This window comes from Rattus norvegicus, chromosome 11, assembly GCF_021556685.1.
Source record: "Rattus norvegicus strain SHRSP/BbbUtx chromosome 11, alternate assembly SHRSP_T2T, whole genome shotgun sequence".
Classification (NCBI taxonomy): Eukaryota; Metazoa; Chordata; class Mammalia; order Rodentia; family Muridae; genus Rattus; species Rattus norvegicus.
Genome location: NC_141544.1, coordinates 46,221,445 through 46,231,721, shown reverse-complemented (window position 1 = coordinate 46,231,721; position 10,277 = coordinate 46,221,445).

Sequence of the window (10,277 nt, the reverse complement as noted above, 5' to 3'; positions counted from 1 at the left end):
ACCGCATCCATCTTTCTTTCCTTAAGTTCTGTTTTGCACACCCTGCTCAGTCATGGATCAATACCGTTGCTTTTCATTAAGAACTTCCTGTGAAGGGTGGAGAAACAAATGAGTGTGCGAGAAGACGAGGGTGCACATGCGTGGATGAGGGCGCGAGCGGACGAGGGTGCGAGTGTCTTCATTTCTTTAATTTCTAGGACCAGTGCCGTTCACAAGAAACCAGTGGAATAGCCTTTGAAATGTTATAGTAGGAAACGTCAGATGCAGTGGACTTTAACAGTGCACGTATCCTAATGCATCTAAAACATAATTTCTACAGGCGATCAACAGAAAGTTATCAACGAAAGGGTTTAGATGATTTTCGTATTGGGCTGTGGAAGTTGTTGTATTCTTTATATTTTGGGCATAGCTTCTTCGAGTCCAGTCATATTTAACGTGTTTAGTTGCCACACAGGTTTAGTGGCTACCACATTGGATTGAAGGTGCAGATAGAAGAGCTCAGTGTTGGTTTCTGTTGGCCACGTTAGCAAGGGGTACAGGAGATGCTGGGACTTATGATGTCATCTGAAACCGAGTAGCACACGCTGCCCCAGGTCAAAGTTTTGAGGGTGGTTTATGGTTTTGCAAACGGTTATCACTTGCTTTTACTGCAAAAGTAATTTTTAGCAACATTTGCTTGCACCAAATTCACAATCACTGTGGTGCAAGGAGGTGCCAGGCAGAGAGATGACATATGGTTGAAATGTCCAGTCCTGTGCTGACCACATACATGTTCCCTGTGGCATGATTCTGGTCTATTCTCTTCCCTTTTGGTCCTGAGATGTCAGAAATTCTGTTTTCGGGTTTAAAGCCCCAGCCTCCTATTTCTTGGCCAATAAACACTTTCCATTTAGGACTGCAGTTGTGTTTCTTTCACACTTGAGAACCACTAAGGGTCATTCCTCAGGTAGTGAATCAACCTGAATGAAGGGACAGGCTGGCCCAAGGCAGGGATTTTTCATTTAGCTTTGTTTTGGTTGTGGGAAACACAGCGCACTGTGAGTGAGGCGTACATGTGCTGTAGCATACGCACATTTGCACACACATCACACACATATCAAGCATACACACATCACACACATATCAAGCATACACGCTGGCGGGAGGAGGCTACCGAGGGTCTTCCTCCATTGCTCTCCACCATACTGTTGGGACATGGTCTCCCATTAAACCCAAAGCTCCCTCTGTAGACTAGCCTGTCTTATCATGCTCTCACCAGGATTTACCTGTCTCTGCTGGGGTGACGGCCACGCTTAGCCACAGCTGGACTTTTTTTTTTTCTTTTTTAAGTTTTATTTTTCTTGGATATTCTATGTATTTACATTTCAAATGTGATCCCCTTTCCCTCCCCTTCCATACCCCTTCCCCCTGCTTCTATGAGGATGCTCCCACTCCCACCCACCCACTCTTACCTCAATGCCCTGGCATTCCCCTACACTGGAGAAATCAGCCTTCACAGGACCAAAGGCTCCTCCTCCTCTTGATGTCATCCTCTGCTACATATGTGGCTGGAGTCATAGGTCTCTCCATGTGTAGTCGTGGGTTGGTGGTTTAGCCCCTGGGAGCTCTGGGGGTGCCTGGATGGTTGGTATTGTCATTCTTCCTATGGGGTTGCGAACCCCTTCTGCTCCTTCAGTCCTTTCTCTAACTCCTCTACTGGAGTCCCCATGCTCAGTCCAATGTCTGGCTGCGAGCATCCTCATCTGTATCAGTAGGGCTCTGGTAGAGCCTCTCACGTTTATCAAGTGCTGAAGGCTTGAACTCAGGCCGTCATGCTGGCACAGCAAGTGCTCTCACCCCAAGGCTTTGAGGCTTCGCTCCAGCCTCCACACTGCAATTTTAGAAACCATTTTGAGCCTTAAATCATGAGGCACAGGGAACCCTTAGCTGCTTTTGTGGCTTGCCTTGTTTTGTCTGCAGCACCAGGCTCTGCCTGACAGCCACCATTTCCCGATCTACTAGGTATAGGGTTGGACAGTAAGTAGCTTGACGTGCTAGCTACCATCTTGACAGAGGCGAAGCCGTTTGTGGTGTCCGGGAAGCTCAGCTCTTGAGTCTGAGTCTGTAACCACTCCTCTGTGATTCCATCTGACCTATGAGCGCTGGTTGGATATTGGCCTCGGGACTCCCCAGGGCCCTATCCTGAGGTAGAGAGCTGTGATACCCAGAGGCTGGTGGTGTGGGTGGGGAGATCATCCTCCGTGATGATCTGTGAGAACCGTGTTGTTGCAGACCACTTAGTTGCTAATTGGCATTTAATCGTAAAATGAATGTGGTGATTTCTTTCCCCTCCCTACCCTAGCCAGCACTGGTTGGATGGTAATTACTTTTGAACTAAGAGCTGAGGCTGTGGCTTTGCTCAGAGCGGGGGCTACAGCCATGACTCTCGTCTGGGCTGCACATTCCTGGCAGGGTATCTTTTCCCTAAACACCCTATCATAGCAGATGCACTATCCGAGTTTCACATTACACGGGCAACACTCCCACCCTTAGAAATTTGATCCTAAAAGTTAACAAATTTGAACTTTGTTTCTGAGAAGTGGGGGATGGGGGGAGCTAAAGTTTGGTAGAGGTGAAATTCCATTTAGGTCGACAGTTAAAATGGAAATCTTGACATTTTCATAGTTGTAAATAGGAAGCAAGAATAGCAATTCTTTTCATGTATTCTATATACAACTGAGTGTGTGTGCATATGTGCATCTCTCTGTCTCTGTCTCTCTTTCTCTCTCTCTCTCTCTCTCTCTCTCTCTGTGTGTGTGTGTGTGTGTACACTGTGCCCCCCACTTTGTTTGGGACAGGGATTCTTGTCCACTCCTCCACTCCTGCATTCAGCAAGCTGTTTAACCCACAGGAATCTGAATTCTCTTGTCTACACTGCTCATCTCATTTGAGGAGTGACGGATTACAAACCAGGCTACTGCTTCTGGCTATACATGCATTCTGGGGTTTTGAACTCAGGTCCTTACAATACATGGCCAGTGCTTTGCCCACTGAGTCTACATGGCAGGCCTGTTTGGTGGGTAGAAAATGTTGTTTGAACAGTAACATGGCTCCTAGCAGCTGACCTATCTCCATGGAAAGGTGTTTTACAGATGGTGTTTAGATGAGCTAGTCTGAAATTCAGCTGCTTTCCAAGGATGGCAGCGATCGTAGGCAGGTAAAGAGAAGAGCTTAACTGTTGACCACGGTCCTCCTTTTTGCTTCTCAGGGAAGTGCCCTGGTGATGCTGGGACTACAAGGCCTTCAGGCTTTGGACAGTCTAAGCAGCTCAGTCCAGGGTTGAGACACATATATGTGTCCCTCAAAGAAGACACAGACAAGTGTTCAAATATTCGAACTGAAGTCTGCAGCTGGTATTCCACAAAGATTAGAGAGGTGGCAGCCAAAGCCCAAATGGCCTTTGAAGTCTTAGTGTAGGACTTGTAACTTGGGACATCTTGGTAATTATCTAAGTGGCAGAAGGGTCTCCCCAGTAAGACAGAGAGGCTCAACCTTTATGGCATTTGAAGCCTTTCATTTTAACAAAACCCAGGGAAGGGGCAATGGGTCACTTAAGGGCTTGCCTTATGTGCTGATTTCAGTGAGAACGGCCTCCATCGACTCATTTGTTTGAATGCTTGGTCCCAGTTGATAGAACTGCTTGGGAAGGATTAGGAGGCGTGGCCTTGTTGGAGGAGGTGTGTTACCGGGGATGGGTTTTAAGGTTTCAAAAGCCCACATCACTCCAAGTTAGCTTTCCTTCTCTGCCTCATGTTTGTGGTTCAGATGTAAGCTCTCAGCTACCGCTCTAGCACCATGCCTACCTGTCTGCTGCCATGCTTCCCAGCATGATGGTCATGGACCAATCCTCTGCAACTGTAAGCCAGCCCCCAATAAACTCTTCTAGAGTTGTCGCTGCTTTGGTCATAGTGTCTCTTCACAGCAATATGAAAGCCACTAAGATACCTTGAAACACGAGGACCTGAGTTCTAGCCTTAGACCCCAGAGAAAAGAATCAGTGGTGAGATCTCCTAACCCTGACAACAGGGAGGTAGAGACAGGCTGATCCTGGGGCCTCACACTCAGTTAGCCTAGTCCACTTGGCAAGCTCTAGGCTAGTGAGAGACTCTGTCACAAACACACGATGGATAGAATCTCAGGGAATGACAGCTAAGGGTGTCCTCTGTTCTCACATGCCTGGCCATATCCATGTGCAAACACATCCACAATCATCTACACATATGTGAACACACACACGTACACACACACACAAATAAGTAGATATACATGCATACCGAACATGCACACACACATGAACCCAAACACAAATATATAAACATGTACACAAACATATGCACACGCAAACTCACACAAAGACATGCTCACATATTAGATTGAACACATGAGCATGCACCCATTTAAATATGTACATATGAAGACATACATGTGTGTGCATTCGTTGTTAACACACAGGAATGCATGCATTGACTTTCAAAACTTAATTATGCTTCTCAACTCTCCTGGATCCGTTCTTGAGGATTAGTGCCTAGAACTGGGCGGAGCACGCTGTCTGCTTTCCCTGGATCACAGACACTGTGATAAGGAGCTGCTGACATTAAAGTCAGACCCGATCTAGAGTGAGTGCTCCATCCAGGCCAGTGTCTGTGTACTGTTTCTAGGCTCTTAAACCATCCTTCTCTGGTTTGCTCTGTATACTGGAGCCGAGCACTGCAGGTGTCTCTCTCTTGCCATCCTGCTGAGTTAGTGTTGTCACTAGATGGTACTAGACTGCCAGTGTGGGGTGACCCCTGGCCTACATGGAGAGCACTTGTCCCCAGGCCTGCTCTAGACACTGGGGGTCACTTCCTGCTCATTCTCTTACAGTGCATGGCTTTCTTCTGTAAACCATCCTTGCTGTTTGCCTCCCTGAGAGCTCCCTCGCTAGGAGCACGTTCAGTTCCTCTGGCACCATCTCGCTGAATAAACTTGATTCTCAGCCAGGGCAAGGTCTTCAATGGCTTCTTCCCTGGTTCTTGTTTTCTTTCTCCTTTATCCCCAAAGTAATAGCTGCTCTTCTGATAGTTCTTAGGGTCTTTAAAAAGGCTATTTTGGATTTTTTTGACTGTTCATAATAGTTCTTCACATTTCGCTGGAGTGATTTCTGTCTCTTGGCTCCAATCATTTTCCTCTCCTGGTAACTTTTGTGGTAATGACATGAAATAGAATCTATGTCTTGTAAAATTAAAACCAAACCCAGCAAACCTAAACAGACTCCAAGTTCATCTTTTATATTTCTTATATCTTGATGCTGATTTTCTGCCTAGGAAGGAGATGGTACCCTCACACACCCAGTGAGGCTGGGGTGAGATGGCCCAAGCCTTGAAATCTTGCTGGGGCTCTGGGTGGGATGCCCGAGTCAGCTGAGGGCATGAGAAAGTCAGAGACCAGAAACCAAGGCTTCCTCAGCTGTGTGAGCCCACCCCCATCCCAGGGTGAAATCATTAAGTCAGCTGCATGTAACACCAGCTCTGTGCCACCACAGTGTTAGGAAATCAATACAGTCTAACGAATTCCACGTGAGAGCTAAATAAACATCACGCCATCTAGTTTTAGGCCACAGAAAGTAGAAGGTCAGCACTGAACACAATGATAACAATAATAATTCCGGTTAGCATTTCAAAGCTAGCTGTGTCTTTGTCTTCACAGTGGGTGGATCTGCACCAATTAAAAGTGAAGGCTGATTTGGCTTGATTTCTTTCAAGCAAACCATTGCTTCCCAGAAGGGCTGTAAGAAAGGCTAGTCATGTGGAGGGGGACTGTGCTTCTGGTCTCTGTGAGACCCCAAGAAAGCTGCCCGCAGGAAACCCATCTGCCTTTTAGCCATTGTAGCTGATGTTTTCCCAGTCAGAATGTCATTCCAAGTACCCAGAGTCTCCTCCATCCCAGGCATTCAAAATTGAGGGAAGGGAGTGGGTCAGTGATTAGGAACACTTGTTTTTTCTTGCTGAGGACCTTAGTTCAATTCCCAGCACCCATGTAGAGTAGCTCACAACCACCTATTCCAGGGCATCAAACGTCCTCTTCTGGACTCTGCCCTACTTACCTGAGCACTAAGTGTGCATGGGGTGATTTCTCTCTGCTCTGGGACACGCTGTTCTCGCTGCCTGAGCTCCTCTGTTAACTTCCCTGGAATGACTGATAGGTCATCACCTCCACTTCCCCCACTAAGGTTCTTTCATCAGGATGGTCAATTCTGACAGAAATGACATCCAACAGTCACTGGGGTCTCCCCCAACCCCAAGACCTTGGCAACCTCTCACTTGCTCTGCCTCTGTAATTCTGGGCATTTCACCATACTGGAAGCGTGTGGCAGTGAGGGCTTCTATGTTTTCATTCCTCAGTAGTGTGCTGTTGAAGCCACCTGTATCAGTTCTTCCCTGCTAGGGTGACTCCCGATGTTAGCTGCATACGGGTCGGTAGACTGTGGTCTATGCATCCAGATGCTCTTGGAAGAGTTTTTAAACACTCTCCACAAACAAAGACGTTCAGCGCCTTAGCTTGAGTGAGGCTGATGGCAAAATTACTCTGAATCAAAAGGAACCGAGGAAGCTTACAGATAGTGAATGCCCAGAAACCAGACTGAGGCAGTGGAGGGTACATGAAGGGTTGAAATGAGGCCTTACTCTATTCCGGTCACTTCAGTGGGACAGATGTAACAAAAACACATGGTTATAGACCCAAAACACGTGCACACTTTACTCTTTTTTTTTTTTATTAACTTGAGTATTTCTTATATACATTTTGAGTGTTATTCCCTTTCCCGGTTTCCGGGCAAACATTTCCCTCCCCCTCCCCTTCCTTATGGGTGTTCTCCTCCCCACCCTCCCCCCATTGCCACCCTCCCCCCAACAATCTAGTTCACTGGGGGTTCAGTCTTAGCAGGACCCATGGCTTCCCCTTCCACTGGTGCTCTTACTAGGATATTCATTGCTACCTATGAGGTCAGAGTCCAGGGTCAGTCCATGTATAGTCTTTAGGTAGTGGCTTAGTCCCTGGAAGCTCTGGTTGCTTGGCATTGTTGTACATATGGGGTCTCAAGCCCCTTCAAGCTCTTCCAGTTCTTTCTCTGATTCCTTCAACGGGGGTCCCGTTCTCAGTTCAGTGGTTTGCTGCTGGCATTCGCCTCTATATTTGCTGTATTCTGGCTGTGTCTCTCAGGAGCGATCTACATCCGGCTGCTGTCGGTCTGCACTTCTTTGCTTCATCCATCTTGTCTAATTGGGTGGCTGTATATGTATGGGCCACATGTGGGGCAGGCTCTGAAGGTGTTCCTTCAGTCTCTGTTTTAATCTTTGCCTCTCTATTCCCTGCCAAGGGTATTCTTGTTCCCCTTTTAAAGAAAGAGTGAAGCATTCACATTTTGATCATCCGTCTTGAGTTTCATTTGTTCTAGGCATCTAGGGTAATTCAAGCATTTGGGCTAATAGCCGCTTATCAATGAGTGCATACCATGGTACACTTTACTCTTAAGTATCCGTGTGCTGGGGCTGAGGAGACAATAGTAACGTGGTTGCCGTACACGCACACGGACATGAATTTGATTTCCAGAACTCCTAATGGGAAAACTGAGCATGATTGGACAGGCTCCCAGTTCCAGCCCTGGAGAGGCAGAAACACGAGGATGCTACTAGCAGTGAGCGATTTCACTCTCGTCAAAGGTCAAATGTCAAAAAGGTGAGCAGAGCTGGAGGAATAACACCGGGGACGGCCATCCAAGCGGCACACACACAGCTGTGCCCTTGCACATACAGGAGTGCTTCCTGCACATACCTCAGTGTGCCAGGGAGGACGTGGGGGAGAGGAGAGCCACTGTTCTGTAATCAAGCAATCCTGCACACCTCCAGACCAGGCTCCTGGGAAGGATGGTAGCTTCAGCCTGGAAAGACTCATCAACCCCACGTGGGGTGGGGTTCACAATGCTGGTTGAAACCTCCTAGGGGGCTGCCATGAAACTTGCAGAAGCTCAGGTCCCTCCTGAGCTGGGCTCTCCCTCCTGGTGCTAAAATCCCTTTGGAAGGAAGTGGTGCTGGAGTCGAAGGAGATGGATTTCCCTCTCTGTCTTCATTGGGAGTTAATTTGCTGGCAATTACTGTGTCTTCACCATACTCTTAGAATCTCATTCATTTACACTCCAGGAAGGAGGGCCACTCTTTATGACTCCTTTATTTAAATTATTGATGCTTCCAGCCATGGGACTTTCATTTCCTGCTTTCTCAACACTGATAATTGACTAGGTTGGGGCAGGTGTGGGCTCCAGAAAGCCAATTTGTTGGCACAGGACTGATGGCCTCAGGGACCACACTGTTAATTTCACCCAGAGCTGATTATCAATCTCAGAACTGTTTGCTTTGGGAGCCAACAGGTGATTCCCTCTGCACGGCTGGGCTCTCCCAGGGTGCAGGGCCAACCCAGGATTAAAAGTAAGCACTGAGGTCTTCCAGATCCCTAGTTCTTCCTGCTCTCTGTGCTCTCACAGGACCTCTGACTTTGGTAAAACACCCATCCTAAATGTAAGCAACCTGTTACGTGGGCAAAAGCAAAGTAATCGAGCTGGAAAAATTTCATGTCCAAAGTTCAAAGGAACATGCACTTGGCCATCTACATTGTTTCACTGGTGAGTCCTTCCTAGATTATTAGCATATGCTGTGTAAATGTTTCTGAACACACGAGCTGCACTTCAAGAGATGCCACAGGCCCCAGAGTTGGAGATGAAAAGCAAGCAGTGGTCAGGACTTCAAGAAAGACACACGGTGGGAGACTGCAAAGCATGGAACTATGGTGAAACCAGTTAAGTCCAATGATGAAGACTGGTCAGATGGCTGAAGGTTGGCCAGGAGGGAGCCTGCGTTCTCTGTGGAGGGGTGTGGAAGAGGATGAGGGAACAGGGGAGGGGACATTGGAGCTCCAGCTGGGAAGATGAGGGGGCACCATTGAGTGGGGCTGGGGGAAGGGAAGTCTTGAGTCCAAAAGAGAAGACATCAGATGGTCATAGAACTCGTCAGCAAAAGGCCATTTAGGACACAGCTGAAGCCTCTGAGAAGTGTGGGAAATGTCTTGATGAATGAATGCTTCCGGGCTGCTGATTCAGGCGATCACAGGAAGGTTAGAAGTGGGGATCTGAAGAGATGGCTCAGCCAGGAGGTGTCTGAGGAGATGGTTCAGTCGAGTGGAAAGCCCGAGGACCCTAGGTCAGTCCCCATGATCCATGTAGATAAAAAACTGAATGTGGTTGGTTGTGTGTGCCTGGAATCCCAACTCTCAGAGGAGGGAAACAAGAGGATCTCAGGGCTTTCCTGCCAGTCACTGTAGCTGAAGCAGTGAACTCCAAGTTCTGTGACCTCTCCATGTCAAAATACAAGGTGGAGGGTGACTGAGGATGAAAATCAATGTGGCCATCATTCGTGTGGAGTCATGTGCATGTACACTCACACATGTACATGCACCTGTGCACACACAAACACACAGTGATGGCCACCGGGAAGCAGATGACAGCAGGGGCTGGCGAGGGGATGGAAGTTGATTGTAACAGTCCCAGCTGGGGAAAGGGATGGGCAGGAATACTGTCAGGAAAGCAGAGAAGGTTTGGACACAACATTGCTGGGTTCAATGTGGCCGTAGTGAGTTTGTGCTGCCTGAGAGACAGCCTCAAGGTAACGACAAGTCTGTATTCTAGAATGTGCCTTGCTGGTCAGGATGGGCAAACATGGCCCACTAAAGGACTGAAACACCCGATTCTAGTCTTAGGCAACTTACTTTGAGGACTGGATTTAGATATCCAGCCTCATTCAGATGTCTGACAACTCGTTAATGCATTCTTTGTCTTATTTCAAACTATTATTATTTTTTGCTTCAATGAAATAAGTCCTCTAATACCTTGGGCTTTTATGTGATGGCCTATTGTGCTATGATTCATATGTTTTTAGCTTCTGGAGATAAGGGTGAACACATTCAAATTGTAGAGACAGGGCATTGGTGTTTGCAAAGCCAATGTCCAAGGGAAGAACTAAAAATAAATGTTAGTAAGTCTTTTTCTTTTCCCCTAAAGGTAATGAGGGTGGTTACTAGCAGTGATGACTAGTAGCTCAATGACTGGATAAGTTGTGTATGGTTCAGAATAGGCTTGGGTTTTATCTGATGTGTGTTTTGCTCACTAAGGTTTTTGTGGCTTCCATAAGCTGGGGTAGAGGTTGGGTTCTAAT